Source organism: Callithrix jacchus, chromosome 7 (genome assembly GCF_049354715.1).
Source record: "Callithrix jacchus isolate 240 chromosome 7, calJac240_pri, whole genome shotgun sequence".
Classification (NCBI taxonomy): domain Eukaryota; kingdom Metazoa; phylum Chordata; class Mammalia; order Primates; family Cebidae; genus Callithrix; species Callithrix jacchus.
Window position 1 is genome coordinate 146,289,007 of NC_133508.1, and position 19,997 is coordinate 146,309,003.

Consider the following 19,997-nt stretch of genomic DNA (forward strand, 5'->3'; position numbering starts at 1 on the left):
TAAGGGCCAGGCACGGTGGCTCATGCCTGTAATCCCAGCATGTTGGGAGGCTGAGGCAGGTGGATCACCTGAGGTCAGGAGTTCCAAGACCAGCCTGACCAATACGGTGAAACCCCATCTCTACTAAAAATCCAAAATTAGCTGGGCATGGTGGTGCATACCTGTAATCCTAGCTACTCAGGAGGCTGAGGCAGGAGAATCGCTTGAACCCAGGAGGCAGAGGTTGCTAAGTGAGCGAAGATCGCACCATTGCACTCCAGCTTGGGCAACGAGAGAAATTCCTTTTCCAAAAAAAAAAAAAAAAAAAGGGAAAAAAATTACTGCTAAAATTAGAAATTATCTTCTGCCACCACCTGATTCTACTCGCCAACCTATCTTCTGTACTTCCTTATCCATCTTAGCATCACCATCTATTCAGATGCTCTCTGAACTAAAAGCATTCCCTAGAAACTCCTCCCTTTTCTCATCTTAATTCAATTACCAATTCTGTCTCCTAATCATTTTTTCTATATTCTCTGCTTTCCAAAACTAGATCACAATTAGGACTTTTTTGGCTGTCTTCCCCCAGTCTGTCTCCATGTTATTGCTTCTGTGACCTTGCTACAAGAGATCTAATCACCATTTCCTAAGCATCCTCCACTAAATGTTAGTAAAAATTATTTCCTCTAGCTGAAAAACTCTGTCATTGTCATTGTCTTCTCAGTTATATTCATTTTTCAAACTAGTCGTTGCATTAAGTTGAACTAAAAATCTACCTTTTAAGTCAAAAACTCAACATTTTTAAATTATAAGACCATGATTTCTATGATTATTGTTCATTTTTTAAATAACAAATAATTGTGCACTTGTCCTCTTCCCTTGATCTTGGTTTAGCTTAAAGCTCTCCTTAATTAAAAAATAAAAGTAGTGTAATTCAAAATTATCAGAGACTAAGCAATTGAAATCTCTCTATCAAAACCTCACACTTTAACTGTTGATTGAAATCTGTTCTCAGCCAGATATGATGGCATGCACTGATATTCCAGTTACTCTGGAGGCTGAGATAGGATGACCTCTTGAGCCCAGGAGTTCAAGGCTACAGTGAGCTATGATTGTGTCTTTTTTTTTTTTTTTTTTTTTTTTTTTTTAAATATGGGGTTTCACCATGATGGCGAGGCTGGTCTTGAATTCCTGACCTCAGGTGATCCACCCACCTCGGCCTCTTAAAGTGCTAGGATTACAGGCGTGAGCCACTGCACCCGGCCAATTGTGTCTTTTAATAGCCACTGCACTCCAGCCTGGGCTACATAGTAAGACCTCATCTCTTAAAAAACAAAACTACAACAAAAAACTTAATTTTTTTTTTTGCTACTTACAGAATGACAGGGGAGGTCAGTTCATGGTCACACTGCTATGTGTGACAAGCTGGTAGAATAAGGTGAATCACGTCTTTACTCACTTGGTTTTACTTCAGATGCTTAGCTAAAGGATTTATTTCCTTCCCCCACTTGAAAGACTTTGAGTATCTTTACAACCTCTCTCTTCGATTCACTTTTTTTCTTCCCATATTGACTAAGAGAACAGAATTTGGCAGAAAACTTAAGATGGAATGATAAATATATAAATAAATTAATCAAAAGGCAAAAATTAGTGATATACACACTACTCTGCCAAAAAGAACATTTGATCTGTGTTATATACAAATCTTATACCTGCTCTTCTCCGTGACTCCTGTATGTATGTGTGCATAAACTGAAGACCAAATAATTCCCGTTCCTCCTCTTCATCTGTGCCTTCATTGGGAGGAAGTGATACTTCCAATTTCAGTGGGTTGTCTCTGAAGTTGACAAACCTAGCAGTTTTGCATCAAAAAACAGTATTTTTATAGCTGTCATGGAAGTACACATCTGTTTCCCTGGAGAAAGGTCAAATGATAATATACTAAATTACTCTTTTTTTAACTGGTTTCAATAACTGAACACCTTGGTGAGATGTGATATATCTCAGGAATCTTTATGTTTTTTTCCTAAGAGAAAAAAATACTAGCTTTAGACAACTTATTTTCAAAGATTACAAAAGCAACTATTACTCTAGTCACACAGGCTGGAGTGTAGTGGCATGATCTGGATTCATGGCACCCTCCACCTGCCGGGTTCCAGTGATTCTTGTGCCTCAGTCTCCCGAGTAGCCAGGACTAGAGGCACACACCATGGTGTCCAGCACATTTTTGTATTTTTAGTAGAGATTGGCCAGGCTGGTCTCGGACTCCTGGCCTCAAGTGATTACCTGCCTCAACCTCCTAAAGTGCTGAGATTACAGGTGTGCGCTGCTGCACCCGGCCTACAGGGTATATGTAATGCAGTACAGCTTAACTTCTAAGAGTAATGTTAACATCTTACATATAAAATTAGTGCTATGAACTTAGTTTCTGCATATTTATATACCTCCATCTTATTTATCATTGTGTCTTCACCACCTAGTTCAAGGCAGGTAGTTGTTGAATAAATGAATTACTTTGTTATGGAAGTTTTGGGTTTTAGTGGGTATTCTCTTTTCAATGTCAGAAAATTAAGCTTTGGAAGAAAAATACTTGAGAAAGCTCTCAAGATGGATTAAAATTTAAATGTCATATCTGAAACAGTAACAATCCTAGAAGAAACCCTAAGAAAAACTTCTGGACATTGGCCTAAATTCATTAGAATTTATGATGAAAACCTCAAAGGCAAATGAAACAAAACCAAAAATAGACAAATGACATTTAATTAGAAAAACTTCTGCACAGCACAAAAATTAATCAACAGAGTTAATAGACAACCTACAGAATGGGAGAAAATATTTGTAAATTAGGCATCTAACAAAGGACTAATATCCAGAATCTGCAAAGAACTCAACAAGAAAGAAACCAACCCCACAAGCAGGCAAAGGGCATGAACAGATGTTTCTCAGAAGACGTACAAGCAGCCAACGAACATGAAAAAATGTTCAACATTGCCAATCATCAGAGAAATGCAGGTTAAACACAATGAGATACCATCTCACATCTTTCAGAATGGTTACTCTTAAGAAATTAAAAAAACAACATGTTGGTGTGGATACAGAGAAAAGGGAACACACACTTGGTGGGAATGTAAATTAGGACAATTTCAATGGAAAACAGTATGGCAATTTCTCCAAGAACTAAAAATAGAAGTATCATTTGACCTACCAAACCTGCTGCCAGGTATGTACCCAAAAAAAAAAAAAAAATCTTTATATTAAAAAGACACCTGTACTCTTATGTTTATCACAGCTCTGTTCACAACAGCAGTCATGGAATCAACCCAAGTGTCCCACATGGGATGATTGGATAAAGAAAATATAGTACACATGCACCATAGAATACTATGCAGCTATAAAAAGGAATGAAATCGTATCTTTTGTAGCAACATAGATGGAGTTGGAGGCCATTATCCTTAGTGAAATAACTCAGAAAATCGAATACCACATATTCTCACAAGTGGGAGATAAACAGTGGGTACACATGGACATAAAGATGGATATAATGGACACTAGCAACTCCAAAAGCGGGGAGAGAGAGGGAGATAAGGGTTGAAAAATTACCTACTGGGTATGGTGTTCACTATTTAGGTGATGGATACACTACAAGTCCAAACCTCACCATTACACAGCATATATCCATGTAACAAACCTACACATGCAATCTAAAATAATTTTTAAAAGAAAAAATGCTTGAGAGGGTTTGATAGTACTTAGTAAAAAGTTATATCTAGGGGGGTGTGTGTGTGTGTGTGTGTGTGTGTTTTAAAGAGATAGTTCTCTGTTTCCCAGGCTGGTGTGCAGTGGTGCAATCTTGGTTCACTTCAACCTTGAAATCCTGGGCTCAAGCAATCCTCCAGGCTCAGCCTCCCTAGTAGCTGTTACTGGTATGCACCACCACTCCTAACTAATATATTTGCTTTCTATCAGTAACATAATGGTGTCCATTTGTATTTATTTAGGAAGAAAATAATCACTTTTACTCTTGATTTTTTTGTTGTGAACGAAGTTTTTTTAGCTGTATAATTTTCATGAAAATGTCACCAACAGAAGACGCTTCTTAAAGCTGATAAATCCCAAACTGCTTTAGTCTTAAAGATTCTTTCTTGAATAGTTTAGACCAGTGTTATATGAATCCTGTTCACAAATTATAGAATTTCAATATTGGAAAAGATTTTTTAAAATATCCATTCATATAAATAACTACTGAAATTTATTAATAATGATCTCTACTTTTTTCTGCAGCCAGAAAGAAACATGTCAGTTTTGTGCCTACAAGTTTTTACCTCAGACTTGCCATTTCTTCCATGCATACTGGAATATCTTGCAGTTTATTGTTGCTGAGAACAAGAGTACCCAGATTTTTCATATTGCTGATTGTTTCAGGCAAGCATGTTATATCATTTCGTTGCAGCCATAACGTATGTAGATTTTGCATTCTGAAAAAGTAAGGTTTCTGTGATTAATTACATATAATATGAAAATATTGGTTTTGGGTTTTTAAAAAAAATAATTTTAAGAGGCAGGGGTCTCATCATGCTGCCCAGGCTGGTCTTGAACACCTTAGCTCAGGCTATTCTCCTGCCTCAGGCTCCTCAAGTGCCGGGATTACAGGCATGAGTTACCGTACCCAGCCTTTGGTTCTTACGTTAAAAATCAAATATTGTCTTTTACAACATCGTTAGCCAGTATATTTATTGAGTTAACTGACATTACATTACCTGGTTATTAGAGAAACTACATCAGGAAGTTCATCTCTACAGTACAACTCTCATTTCATATGGCAGAAAAAATGAAATCAACATATTCCAGAATTGTTTCACTATTCTCCTAGGATTTCTTGAGGCAGAACTGCTGTAAATGTTACCTAATCTGAGTTAGAGTCTTAAAAGAGCAATCAAATGATTAATATGCCCATTTATAACAAAGCAGAATGCATAATACTTAACATTATGGACTCTGGGGTCTGGCTGCCTGGGTTCGAATCCTAGCTTGCCCACTTACTAACTTGAGCAAGTTAGCTAACATCTCTGTCATTAGTTTCTTCATCCACTTGTAAAGTGCATAGAAGTGCGTGGCATGTAATAAGCAACGTGGTTGTTGTGGCAAAATCTTGTTAATTTCTCAAGGTGAAACAGCCAGTTTTGGCCAGGAGTGATGGCTCATGCCTATAATCCCAGCACTTTGGGAGGCTGAGGCAGGTGGATCACTTGAAAAAAGCCAGTTTTTTTCCTCTTCCCATCCCTTTTAACTTACTTGGAACAAATGAACATATTCTGTTAAAACGGCGTATTTCAAACTACTTGGACCTATTGTGATAGATTTTGCTTGAGATCCCCTTTGTCTTGCTATTTTTCACAAGAGGTTGCAAGACATTTATCATTAGCATAAAGAGTTATTTATTTTACATTTCTATAGTATCAGGAAGTTGTTCAAGTTTGTTGCTTCCCATGTCCAGCCACTCAAGGGCAGGCATGTTCAACACAGCAAGAGGGATTGTAGTAAAATGGTTCATACTCAGATCAAGGTGAGTAAGTTTTAGCAGATTGCTGAGCTGAAGAAGAAAGCAAGGTTTTTCAAAATAAATGTCCAAAATGTAAACTACTAAAGACTCACATTGGTACAGGAGATATTTCATATCCAGGAACGTTCACATTTTCCTTGGGCTTTATTTAGTTATAGTAGTCCACAACAAATCAAAAATAAAAATAAAGCTAAAAAACCCCTAGAGAAATGGGAAAGTCATAGAAAGTTCATTTATTTGAAGAAAATTTATCTTCCATAATAACCAGGTTCCAGGGTTTATAGAATGTGCCTGGCAAAAGCTTTTTTTTCCCTGAGAGTAAGCACCTATTATCATGTTTTTCTTTGATGCAGTAGCTGAGAATTGTATGGGAAAACTCAAAATTTAATTTCCAAATAATAGTGGTGGAGGAAAGGGGTAGCTCATGCTTATAATGCCAGCATTTTGGTAGGACAAGTCAGGAGGATCACTTCAGTCCAGGAGTTTAAGACCAGCCTTGGCAACCTCAATAGTGAGACCCCATCTCTACAAAATAATTTAAAAATTAGCCAGGCATGGTGGCACAAGCCTGTGGTCCTAGCTACTTAGGAGGCTGAAGTGGGAGAATTGCTTGGGCCCAGGAGGTTGAGGCTGCAGTGAGCTGGAATGTACTCCAACCTGGGCAAAAGAGTGAGACCCTGTCTCAAAAAAAGACTGGTTAATAGACCTGTACAAAATCACATAGCTTTTATAATGATGGAGCCAACCCCAGAAACAAAAATACATGAAATAGAAAGAAAATATTTATTGGTCCTATTGTATGTGTAAAAAATCATCCATATGATTATCATTTTTATTGTATGCAAGGTGATGTGGTTTGGCTGTGCCTCAGCCCAAATCTCATCTTGAATTGTAGCTCCCATAATTCCCATGTGTTGTAGGAAGGACCTGATAGGAGATAATTGAATCATGGTGGGGTGGTTTCCCCCATACTGTTCTCATGGTAGTGAATAAGTCTCATGAGATCTTATGGTTTTATAAGGGGTTTCCCCATTCACTTGGTTCTCACTCTCTTTCCACCATGTAAGACGTGTGTTTTGCCTTTTGCCTTGACTGTGAGGTCTGAGTATGTCTTTATCAGCAGTGTGAGAACAGACTAATATATAAGGGCATACATTTCATTAAGCTGAATTATTAGAAGATATAATATATACATATATACTATATTGTATTTTCAAGAGCAGCAATTGTTGGTAACAAGTTTGCTGGTTTGGAAAAAAAGTCTGACATACTATTCAAGGTAAAGTGGGAGAAGGGAATAGTCTTTCTATTTTATTATTTTTCTTAACTTTTATCTTGGAAAGTCATTGTTGTCAAAGCCAAAGCACCATGGAAACTTCTTCACTGATTCTAAGAGCATTGAATATTTTCAAAAAGTAATACAAATGTCTTTATTTTTATATGATCAATTTGGTTCGACCAATTACAAGACATCATACCAAATCAAAATTTGAAGGCATTCCAGTCCCATTGCTATCACCACATTGTCTGTGCTTTGTGATAACTATTTATTATTTCAAAAATCACCTAGGCCCTGCCCTAAATTCTGAGACTATAATACAACTCTCACCCTGGCCTTCAAGGAGATCACAGTTTCACAAATGATGTCAGTACTGTGATAATAATAAAAGTATCTTTTACACTAAATCTTTCTCCAATTAAAAACCTGCATTATATTTACAGAAATGGTTTTCCCTAAATATTTTTTCTGAAATACATAGAATTTTCTCATTGGTTTTGTTGTTAACAACCTCACATTGAGAGGTCAACTACTGCAGATGCAAAATACAATCATAGGCAATTGTATCTTTGTAACCTCTTGTGGAAGATCACATATATCTCTGTTAACAGCCAGTTCTAGTTTCTCCAAGCTGGCACAATTACTTAGCTCCTTGGGGACAGTCTTGATTTTGCTGTAGCTGAGAATCAGTTCCTGAAGTCTAGTAAGCATTCCTATAAAAAATAACATAAAATATAGAGGAGTTGGATATAAAATAATGTTTATAGTTACTAACGCATTACAGCATAACTTACTTGCCAGTTTTGTATTGGCAAATTCAGAGTTCTTAGTTTCTTCCCTTTCCCAGTCTGTGTCCTGTCCTTTCTTCAAACAAGGAACAAGTTTATCCGTACAATAGGAAAAAAATAATCCAAAACTATTTTCGTTTTATCTACACAAAATCCTGAGCGATTTTCTCTTAGGATTTTTCCCCCCATTTGAGGAATATTTCTGTTCTTTCCTAAGAGGAATCGTTGAGCCAACAATATTGTTTCAAAAATCTACAGGATATTTCCAAAGCAGCTTTTCTTTCATTGAAATCTCATCTTGAATCACCTGAGTAAATCCAGAAACTTGAATCCTCTAGAAGCTTCAATTTAGATTAAATGATTAAAATTTCTCAAGGTTCAGGGCTGTTAACGGCAACACATTGTTAACTTTTTCTTTGGATGTGTCTTCACCCAAATCTCATTTTGAATTGTAGCTCTAATTCCCACATGTTGCGGGAGGGATTCAGTGGGAGATAATTGAATCATGGGAGTAAGAGGTCTTTATTCCATGTATCCAAAAACAAACAAACATAAATCTTAATAAAAAGCACATCTGTAGGTGGATAAAATAGCACAGGAATAAAAGCAATCTTTCTTACCAATCCCTGGAGGTATCTCTGAAATTGTGTTTCAAGATAAGTCTAACACAATGAGGTTCTGGAATCTTCCAATGAATTCAGGAATTTTCAGCAAACCAGTTCTATGAAGTTGCCATTCCTGCAGTTGGTTTAGTTTCAGCAGAGAAGAAGGAAGGGTCTACAGCAAAAAAATGATGGTCGTTATATATTACTAAAATTATTTTAGTATCACGCCACCCTGAAATGTGATATTTGACTTATAAAAGCACTTTGGGATATTTGGAATTTGTTTTCCTTATTGGGTTACCTTTCCAAGTGCTTTGTGTGACTTTACCTTTTTTTTTTTTTTTTTTTTGCTAAGCCTTCAAACCCCAGTCAGAATAAACAAAAATATTTTGATCAATAAGATACCCACATAGGAGTATGTCCTGATGATTCTGTTATACAGTATTAGGCTTTCCTAAAGTACTTATGTGTTATTGAAAGTGAGACTATCCAAAAGTCAATTCAATCAGTAATTCAAACTGCTTTTCCACTTCTGTTTTGAAATGTAAGAATTTTTTAAATGATTTTTTTAATTTGAGAATTTTAAGAGTTTCAACTATTCTGAACTCTGTGTTTTTTCCATTTCAGCCTAAAATAGCCAGAATAGAAAACAGATGAGGAGCTAACCCTGACAAACACTGACATAAAACATGAAAACAAACACTGACCCAAAAGTTAGAGGCTCTTGTAAAAATTAGAGTGTGCCTAATGTAATTAACCAACTGGGAGTTTGTGTGTAAGGGGGAGAAAGAGTATGAGTCAGGTGGTAGACCCAATGAAAATATTAGTATTTTCATTCCGTGAAGTTTTAACTGAGTATTTTTTCTGAAAAACAGTATTTTTATTAGGCAGATGCTCATCTTTTTTATGGAAAATGAGAAGTTGCTTATAAGAAGGATTAATAGGCAAAATATCACAAGTGATTTAGGTTTAGGCAGGGTTGAAGCAAACTGAACTTTTGCAAAATAATTGTGAAGTTGTGTTTCTTTTCAGTTGCTCAAATTCATTTGGTGTATTATTAAAATTCGTTTCTAAATATTCTAGTCTTAATTACACAGTCTCAGAATCATTCTCTCAACTGACCCACAAAATGCAAAATGTGGAAAATCAAATATTCTATAAAAAAACTTACCTTCCATTCCTCTTTTTCTATCTTCAAAATGACTCTTCCATCTTCCCTGATGACCTTTTCTCTTAGCTTAGTTAAGCTTACTCGTTCTTCCCAGATTCGCACTAGCCTAGGAGACCAGGAAATCATCTTAGTTCATAGATAATGACATAAGTGGCACACACACACACACACACACACACACACACACAGAGTTGCATATATATTGTATTTATAATATCATATTTATAATTCTCTATATATGAAACTCGGCAGAGTTTTGCTCTTTTGCCCAGGTTGGAATGCAGTGGTGAGATCTTGGCCCACTGCCACCTCCACCTTTTGGTTTCAAGAGATTCTCCTGCCTCAGCCTCCCAAGTTGCTGGATTACCGGTGCCTGCCACTACACTCTGCTAAATTTTTTTATTTTTAATAGAGACGAGGTTTCACCAAGTTGGCCAGGCTGGTCTCGAACTCCTGACCTTGTGATCCACTGCCTTGGCCTCCCTAAGTGCTGGGATTATAGGTGTGAGCCACTGCGCCTGGCCACATATATGTATTTTAAAATGACCCATCAGAAACAGCCTTTTGACTATTGGTACTTGGAATCAGACAATAACTTATTTTGAAAAAATTATAAATATTATTAGTACCACAAATGCCCTATTTTTAAATTTTTTAAACAGTATAACTCTATAAATTTTATTAATAATAGCTTTTTTGAGATTTGAGTCACATACCATAAAAATTATTTTTTAAAAGTACACGATGCAGTAAATTTTGGTATATTCACAGAGTTGTGCAACCATCATCACTATCTAATAGCAAAACATTGTATCACTCAAAAAGAAACTCCATACCTGTTAGCAGTCACTCTCCATTCTTCCCTCTCATACCTCTTGGTAATCACTGATCTACTTTTTGTCTATCAATCTTCCTATCCCGGACACTTTATTTAAATGTGATCACACGATATGTATCCTTTATGTCTGCTTCCTTCACCTAGCATAGTTTTTTTCAAAGTTCATCTGTGATGTAGCATCTATTAGTACTTCATTCCTTTTTATGGCAGGATGATTCCACTCTATGGATCTATCACACTTTGTTTATCCATTCATCAACTTATGGACATTGGGCTAATTTCACTTTGGCTATTTGGAACAATGCTTCTATGAATATTGACATACAAATTTTTGTGTGACCATGTTTTCATTTTTCTTGGGTATATTCCTAGGAGTAGAATTGCTGAGTCATATGATAACTTTATGTTTAACATTTATTTATTTTTTTCGAGACAAAGTCTCATTCTGTCATCCAGGCAGGAGTGCAGTGGCACCATCATGGCTCACTGCAGCCTCAGCCTCCCAGGCACAAGTGATCCTCCCACTTAAGCTTCCTGAGTAGCTGGGACTACAGGTATGCTCTACCATGCCCAGCTAATTTTTGTATTGTTTGTGGAGATGGGGTTTTGCCATATTGCCCAGGCTGGCTTGAACTCCTAAACTCAAGCGATCCGCCTGCCTTGGCCTCCCAAAGTGCTGGGATTACAGGCATGAACCACTATGCCTGGCCATGTTGAACATTTTCAGGAACTGCTAAACTGTTTCCGAAGTGGCTGCATCATTTTACATTCCCACCACTGGCATATCAAGGTTCTGCTTTCTTCACATCTTCATCAATATTTGCTATTGTCCCTCTTTTTAATTATAGCCATCTAGTAGGTGTGAATGGTATCTGATTGTGAGTTTGATTTGCATTTTCCTGGTGAGTAATCTATAGATACTTAATAGATTTTTTAATGGCTTACAAAGAATACAGTTCAACTTCAGAATTCAATTTCATGTTAATTTTATCTAGTCTTCATTTATTACATATAAAATGTATAAAATCTTTGTCATTCTGAAGCACATTTCTATTAATTTTTGATCTATTGCAAATATAAGAATTATATCAAACTAGAAACTGGAAAACCAGGCACAGTGGTTCATGCCTATAATCCCAGCACTTTGGGAGGCTAAGGCGGGTGGCTCATCTGAGATCAGGAGTTTGAGACCACCCTGGCCAACATGGTGAAACCCCATCTCTACTAAAAATACAAAAATTAGCCAGATGTGGTGAGGCATGCCTGTAGTCCCAGCTACTGGGGAGACCAAGGCAAGAGAATTGCTTGCACCTGAGAAGTGGAGGTCACAGTGAGCTGAGACTGCAGCACTGCACTCCAGCATTGGCGAGAGATTGAGACTGTCTCAAAAAAAAAGGAAACTGAAAAATTGCAAAGAGCTATTTCCATCCCCGAAAATTGTTCATGCCTGAAGAGGAGAGTAAGTTTAGAATTGAAAATTTTGAAATTTTAGCCTGTTAAAAGGATACATAATAAACATAAGCAGTCATCAAAGCATGAAGTTTAACTAATTTGAATATTTGTGAGAAATCTCTTGACATCTGAGAATTAATACATATATTTAGTAGTTTTGCATATTAACTGATCTTCAGCAAGAATTTTATTTTAGTGAACAGAAAGCCTAAAGTAACAAAGTGTTGAATTTGCTGTCTTTATGTATTTGGGGTTGTAAAATACTTCTTAGTATCTGTGTATTTTAATCTATCACTTGCCTAAAATTTAACTAATCTGCTAACTGGTGCCCTGTGGCAGTAGGATATGTGGGGCCTTCTGATCTGAATAGCTAAGCTTCCCATAGATGTGGATAACTAAGAAAAAATATATAATGTGTTATTCAATTATATCACTTACGATAAAAATAGAACTCTTGGCTGGGTGCAGTGGCTCATGCCTGTAATCCCAGCACTTTGGGAGGCCAATACAGGTGGATCATGAGGTCAGGAGTTCGAGACCAGCCTGTCCAACAGGGTGAAACCCTTTCTCTGCTAAAAATACAAAAATTAGCCAGGCGTCGTACACACACCTGTTATCCCAGCTACTCAGGAGGATGAGGCAAGAGTATCACTTAAAGCCAGGAGGTGGAGGTTGCAGTGAGCCAGGATCACACCACTGCACTCCAGCCTAGGTGACAGGCAAGACTGTCTCAAAAGAAAAAAAATAAAAATAAAAAACAATAGAACTATTCAAACAATGGACTTAATGGTTATTAGTTGATTATTACTAAGAGAGAAATGAAATTCAGAGCAAGATTTAGTAAAAAGTACAATTAGAAATCTTATTCCTTGACTTGTAACTTAAGGAATTAATCAAGTAACCATTATAAGCCAAGTATTAGATATTGGAGATACAAAAAGCTCTGTCCTTGCTGAGTTTACAATCAGGCTATTACTAGAAAAATCTATTTCTGTTTCTGTAATGATTCCTAAATTTTTTCTGGTTCCGTATTTTTATGATCTAAGTCCAGAATGTACCATTTATTAATTTGATTACCTTTGGCAAGACCTCTCCCCTCTGTGGGCCTTACCTATAAAATTTCAGGTTATAATTAAATGATATCTACGTATTTTCCAGCTCAAATATTCTATAATTCCTATACTGCTTTTTCTAAAAAAAAAAAAAAAAAAAAAAATTGAGACAAGCTCTCACTGTTGCCCAGTCTTGTCTCAAACTCCTGGGCTCAAGCAGTCCTCCCACCTCAGCCTCCCAGAGCACTGAGATGACATATGTGAAACTGCTTATTTTAATCTTGCTTTTCTTTCATGTATCTAATTGAAATTTTATAACTCCACTGAAACCCTTTTTGAGGCCTGGCATGGTGGCTCATGCCTGTAATCCCAACACTTTGTGAACGCAAAGCAGGTGGATCACTTGAAGTCAGGAGTTTGAGACCAGCCTGGTCCACATGGTAAAACCCTGTCTCCACTAAAAATACAAAAATTAGTTGGGCGTGGTGGTTTATGCCTGTAATCCCAGTGACTTGGGAGGCTAAGGCAGGAAAAGCACTTGAACTTAGGAGGCAGAGGTTGCAGTGAACTGAGGTTGTGCCACTGCACTCCAGTCTAGGTGACAGAGTGAGACTCTGTCTCTCAAATAAATAAGATTTTTTAAAACCCTTTTATTGTAGAATAAGGCCTTTTTCCTATATCACCATACCAACTATTACCTAAGTACTTGATTTTTTTCAAGGATCTTGGCATCAAAAGGGAGAAAGAACAATTTCTATTTAAACTGGAGGCTTTTTTCTCTTTCATTTGTACCCAAAGCTTTAGCCACTTTTAGCTGAGAGAAGAAGCATTAGATTACATTTTGACCCTTCTTACCCCTTGCCTGTGTACAGACACTTTCAGATCTTCTGCTGCTTTTGTCTGCTTCCTTGCTACTCAGTGTGATTTGCACAACAGCTGCTTCGTTGTCTCCTGGGAGCTTGTTAGAAATCCAGACTCTTGGTCCTACTCCAGACTTACTAACCCAGAACCTATTTTAATAAGATCTCTGTGTGATTCCTATACAGACAAGTTTGAGAAACACTGCTCTATTTAAGAGGGAGTGAAAGAGAAGGGACATCTCTTTGGGTTACTTTTGGTCAGTTTAAAATTTCTATGAATTTTCCAATTAGCCTTTTTCCTGGCAATCAGCTTCTCTGTCTCACTTTAAAAGGTCTCTAAGATTCTTACCATTTTGCATCAATTATCGTTGTTTATTTATTAATTTTTTCTTTTTCTTTTTTTTCTTATGAGACAGTGTCTTGCTCTGTCACCCAGGCTGGGGTGCAGTGGTATGATTATGACTTACTGCAGTCTCGACTTCCAGGGCTCAATCGATCCTCCTGCCTCACCCCTCTGCCTCCAAAGTAACAGGGACTACAGGTGCATGCCACCATGCCCAGCTAATTTAAATTTCTTTTAGAGATGGGGTCTCGCTATGTTGCCCAGTCTGGTCTCAAACTCCTTGGGATCAAGAGATCCTCCTACCTCAGCCTCCCAAAGTGTTGGAATTACAGGCGTGAGCCACCATGCCTGGAAAATTATTTATTTAGTCACATTACAGGTTTTAAACCTAACCTTTGATCTCTAGACAATGTACTTTTAAAGTGGCTTATACTTAATTTTAACTATAAACCAAGCTTTATAATACTGTACAATGATTTTACAATGAAATTGTTTTAAGACTAAGGGAAAAGTGTTTTGAGAAACTGCATTACACAATCTCCATGTAATGTTTCTAAAAGTAGAAGCTGATTTTGGTTGGCAAAAGAGAGTTTGTAATTTCCCCCCTACATTTTAAAACAATCTCTAATTTTTTTCCTCAAAGGTTATCAGAAAACTCTACAAATTCTAGGCCTAATCTTCATAATCATAGAGATGTGTGTAACTTAACTTTTGGAAATTACATTTTGCTAACAGAAAATCCTCCTCCCTAATCATAAAATAGATGATGCCAAAAAAAGAACAAGCAGTAAGGGCAAGACTGCACACTCATTACTCTTACATAGAGAACTTCTGAAATTTCTGAAATTAAATGATTATTAATAATGACTTTATTATTAACACTTTATCAACACTTTAGTCAGGCTTCTGAGTCTCTGCTTGACCAGGCTTGACTCTGGGACTTCCCTCTCTATCCTTGTAGAATCCACTTTGAACAAAAATCTTGCTGTGTCTACACACTTACTAAGAACTAGATGGGGAAAAGTTTAAAAATATTTTTAAGATCAAAAAAGTATGCTATGTCAATTTAAGGGGAAATCCTCCTTCTTTGATATCCTCCTTCAGTAATAATTCTGTCAAGTCATTTTAGCCAGAAACCTCATCCTTGATATTTCCCCGTAATAATTTTCCATCCACTGAATCCCACCCTGCTCCTGAGTTACATATAAATGCCCACTTGCCCTTGTTCATGTGAGAACTGAGCCCAATCTCTCTCTGACTGCAAGGCCCCATTGCAGTGGTCCTTATACCCCATTGCACGGCTCCCCTTGAATAAACTCTGCCTTACCATCATTAGCACGTGTTCAGATAGTTTTTTTCTTTAACACTAGATACATGAAATAGGTGAAATTCAGGAGTTTAGAACCAAGTCATGATTCCTAACCACTGTTAAAAAAATGGATAAAGTTTATTAAAAGTATCTATGGGTCAAAAGAAGTTGGGGCATTAACAAAATAAAGAAAAAAAGTAGTCTAGAGTCAGAGTTTTCATAACTGTACAACATAAGCATAACACATTTCTTAAGTATAGCTTTATGTAGAAAGGGTCAATTTGGGGAAATGTAAAAGCTGAGGTGAATGTAATGCTTACTGAGTCAGACTGCTTAGCTGTCAATACCAGTTTCGCATGTATTAGTGGTGTGATCTTCGACAAGTTTCTTAGAACTGTTCCTCAGGTTTTCCATCTTTAAAATAGAGAAAATAATAGCATCTGCCTATGGCAAAGATGTTACTCTTTTCTTTCTCAATAATGGATCCTGAGCCAGGTGTGCACCTATAGTCCCAGCTACCTAGGAAGCTGGAGCGGGAGGATAGCCGAGCCCAGAAGTTCAAGTCCATCCTGGGCAACATAGCAGGAACCCAAGATCCTGTCTCTAAAAAAAGAAAAAGCAATAATAAATTCTCTAAATTTAACTGAGCGTAAGACCTCATTTACTCATCCTCTTTCATAGCTAGATATGGGTTATGCGAAGTTTTGGCCAGTGGGATGTTAGCAGAAGCTGCAGTGTGAGCAGCTTCCTGGAAGCGCAGCTTCCTCCTAACCAGAGCAAATATGATGGCTGCAGTTGGTGTGTCTAGCTTGGACCACAAGGGGACTTCGGGAATGGAAAACATGCACAATTGAGCAACAAGATAGAAGAAACAGGATGTCTGACTCAGTGGAGTGCTATTCCAGCAGTGGATCACTTATCAGAAAAGTTAACAGATCTTGTTTAAGCCACTATGATTTTGATTTCCTTCTCTCACAGGGCAGTCTCATTCTCATAATGATACTGTATTTCAGCATATTGAGAAAATTAAATGAGATGATACAAATACAGTAGTTAGCAGAGTTCCTAGTAAACAGTAAGTGCACAATAAGTGCTTGCTACCCTTATCTATCATTGTTAGCATCGGTGTCATCCTTATTAGCTTCTCTTGGGAAGAATGATTTTTCCCTGTCCAGATCTTTTATTTTACAGATATTTAGTGACACAAATCATTGCTTATCAGTAGATTCTTGCCCCTCACCCTTGTTTACTGGAAGAATACAAATCATTTCCAAGTCCAAGTGTTTACCAAGTAATCCAGGTGATATGGTTTGGCTATGTCTCCACCCAAATCTCATCTTTAATTGTGGCTCCCATAATTACCACATGTTGTGGGAGGGTCCTGTACTGTTCTCATGGCAGTGAATAAGTCTTCCAAGATCTAATGGTTTTATATGAAGTTTTCCCTTTCTTTTTTTTTTTTTTTATTTGTTTTTGAGATGCAGTTTCACTCTTGTTGCCCAGGATGGAGTGCAAAGATGCAATCTCGGCTCACTGCAACCTCTGCCTCCTGGGTTCAAGTGATTCTCCTGCCTCAGCCTCCCAAGTATCTGGAATTACAGGGTTGCACCAACACTCCCAGCTACTTTTTTGTACTTAGCAGAGATGAGGATTCACCATATTGGTCAGGCTGGTCTCAGACTCCTGACCTCAGGTGATCCACCTGCCTCAGCCTCCAATAGTGCTGGGATTACAGTCATGAGCCACTGTGTCTGGCTGAGGTTTCCCCTTTTGTTTGGTTCTCATTCTCTTTTTGCTGACTGTCATGTAAGATGTCCCTTTGCTCTTCCTTTGTCTTCCACCATGATTGTGAGGCCTCCTCAGCCATATGGAACTGTGAGTCAATTAAACCTCTTGCCTTTATAAATTACCCAGTCTCAGGTATGTCTTTATCAGCAGTGTGAAACTGGACTAAAATAATAAATTAGTACCAGTAGAGTGGGGCACCACTGTAAAGATACCCAAAAATGTGGAAGTGACTTTGGAACTGAGTAACAGACAGAGGTTGGAACAGTTTGAGGGCTCAGAAGAAGACAGGAAAATATGAGAAAGTTTGCAACGTGCTAGAGACTTGTTCAATGACTAACCAAAATCCTGATAATGATATGGACAGTGAGATCCAGGCTGAGGTTACCTCAGATGGAGATGAGGAACTTTTGGGAATTGGAGGAAGGTGACTCTTGCTATGTTTTAGCAAAGAAACTGGCAGCATTTTGCCCTGCCCTAGAGATTTGTGGAACTTTGAACTTGAAGGAGATGAAAGCAGCAAGGCATTCAAGAGGTGACTTGGGTGCTGTTAAAAGCATTCAGTTTTAAAAGGGAAACAGAGCATAAGAGTTCAGAAAATTTGCAACCTGAGAATGTGATAAAAAAGAAAAACCCCTTTTCTGAGGAGAAATTCAAGCTGCCTGCAGAAATTGGCATAAGTAATGAGGAGCTAAATGTTAATCACCAAGACAATGGTTTTATAAGAGGTTTCCCCTTTCACTTTGTTCTCATTCTCTTTCCCAGCCACCATATAGTAAGTCCCTTTACTCTTTCTTCATCTTCCACCATGATTGTGAGGCCTCCCCAGTCATGTGGAACTGTAAGTCAATTAAACCTCTTTCCTTTATAAATTACCCAGTCTCAGGTATGTCTTTATCAGCAGCATGAAAATGGACTAATACGCCAGGATGAATATTAATTTGTCTAAACCAATCAGACAGTCTCATTCCCCTAGAAGGTAACTGGGTTAGATGTGTACAAATGATCCCATTCTGGCCAATGAGAGGCAAAGGAGAGGTTTTTTTGGGGACCCTCTGAGAAAGATTTTCTTACTATTAAAGAATAAATAGAAAAAAATAGTTTCCACTCTTCTGAAAACATAATGATGATTGGCTGTGATGCCTGGAAATGCATCAGTCATCTTGTAACAGTGAAGGAAGCTCATCTGAGGATCAAACTGACCCAGAGATTAACAGTGGAAGGTGAAAAAAAATGCTGACTTTTAAAAGATGTTGAGGCCGGCCAGGCACGGTGGCTCAAGCCTGTGATCCCAGCACTTTGGGAAGCCGAGGCGGGTGGATCACGAGGTCAAGAGATTGAGACCATCCTGGTCAACATGGTGAAACCCCGTCTCTACTGGAAATACAAAAAATTAGCTGGGCATGGTGGCGCATGCCTGTAATCCCAGCCACTCAGGAGGCTGAGGCAGGAGAATTGCCTGAACCCAGGAGGCGGAGGTTGCGGTGAGCCGAGATCGCGCCATTGCACTCCAGCCTGGGTAACAAGAGCAAAACTCCGTCTCAAAAAAAGAAAAAAAAAAAAAAAGATGTTGAGGTTTTGGACTATCTTTGGAACTGCCTTACTTTCCTATTGCTTGAGCCATCTTTAGTTGACTTTTCTGTTATTTGCTGACACTGGAAAATAACACTTGCTAATTTAATGTTTAGAAAGAGACAATGAATGAGAATTGATTGTATGGAACTATATGAATCTATGAGGAAAGGGGCTATTTTTGCAGGATTAGTAGAATACTTTTTGGAGACATTCAATCAGGAAAGTAGGTAAGATAAAATGGAGGCAGAGGAAATGAGAGTGAAATAAATACTCAAATCAAAGAATCAAGTGATCCAGCAGCCCCTGCTAGAACACACGGCTATTCCAATTGAGAATCTACTGTACCTTCTTTTTTTTTTGAGACGGTTTCGCTCTTGTTACCCAGGCTGGAGTGCAATGGTGCCATCTCGGCTAGGCGCAGCTACCATTAGGCATCTGTAAAACAGAGAATCTATTAGCAATAAAGTTGCAAGACTCTCCTTTGCCGGTATGCAGAAGAAAAGACTCAAAATAGAAATGACGCCTTTATTTCATCCGGCTGAAACGAGGTTTTTTTTTTTTTTGAGACCGAGTTTCGCTCTTGTTACCCAGGCTGAAGTGCAATGGCGCGATCTCGGCTCACCGCAACCTCCGAAAGGCTCACTTTTATTTTGAGTCTTTTCTTCTGCATGTGGGCCAAGGAGAGTCTTGCAACTTTATTGCTAATAGATTCTCTGTTTTACAGATGCCTAATGGTAGCTGCGCCTAGCCGAGATCGCGCCGTTGCACTCCAGCCTGGGTAACCAGAGCGAAACTCGGTCTCAAAAAAAAAAAAAAAAAAATGAAATGAAAAAAGTGACGCCTTTATTTCATCCAGCTGAAACGAGTTGGTTTTTTGTTTTGTTTTGTTTTGTTTTTTGAGACTGAGTTTCGCTCGTTACCCAGGCTGGAGTGCAATGGCGCGATCTCGGCTAGGCGCAGCTACCATTAGGCATCTGTAAAACAGAGAATCTATTAGCAATAAAGTTGCAAGACTCTCCTTTGCCGGTATGCAGAAGAAAAGACTCAAAATAGAAATGACGCCTTTATTTCATCCGGCTGAAACGAGTTTTTTTTTTTTTTTTGAGACCGAGTTTCGCTCTTGTTACCCAGGCGGGAGTGCAAAGGCGCGATCGGCTCGGCCTAGCTACCATTAGGCATCTGCAAAACAGAGAATCTATTAGCAACAAAGTTGCAAGACTCTCCTTTGCCGGTATGCAGAAGAAAAGACTCAAAATTGAAGTGACGCCTTTATTTCATCCTGCTGATTCTTTCATACTGGGATTCTTTCTTTTTGTGTAAAATAAATTGCAAATGGCAGTATTAAGGATTTTGACCTGAATTTCAGAAATGAGAGGAAAATAATAATAGGAGAATGGTTAT

At 38.0% G+C, this 19,997-nt stretch overlaps 1 protein-coding gene across 1 annotated transcript in view; it reads right to left on the minus strand.

Moving 5' to 3' along the window:
* LOC100392073 (NBPF family member NBPF15) overlaps positions 1 to 19,997 on the minus strand; it is a 50,074-nt gene that overhangs the window by 2,432 nt on the left and 27,645 nt on the right. Inside the window, 6 exon segments of the mRNA XM_078333130.1 lie at positions 1,692 to 1,831; positions 4,302 to 4,454; positions 7,395 to 7,531; positions 8,227 to 8,383; positions 9,383 to 9,488; positions 18,942 to 19,031. The gene's annotated coding sequence lies outside the window, so the exon portion shown is untranslated.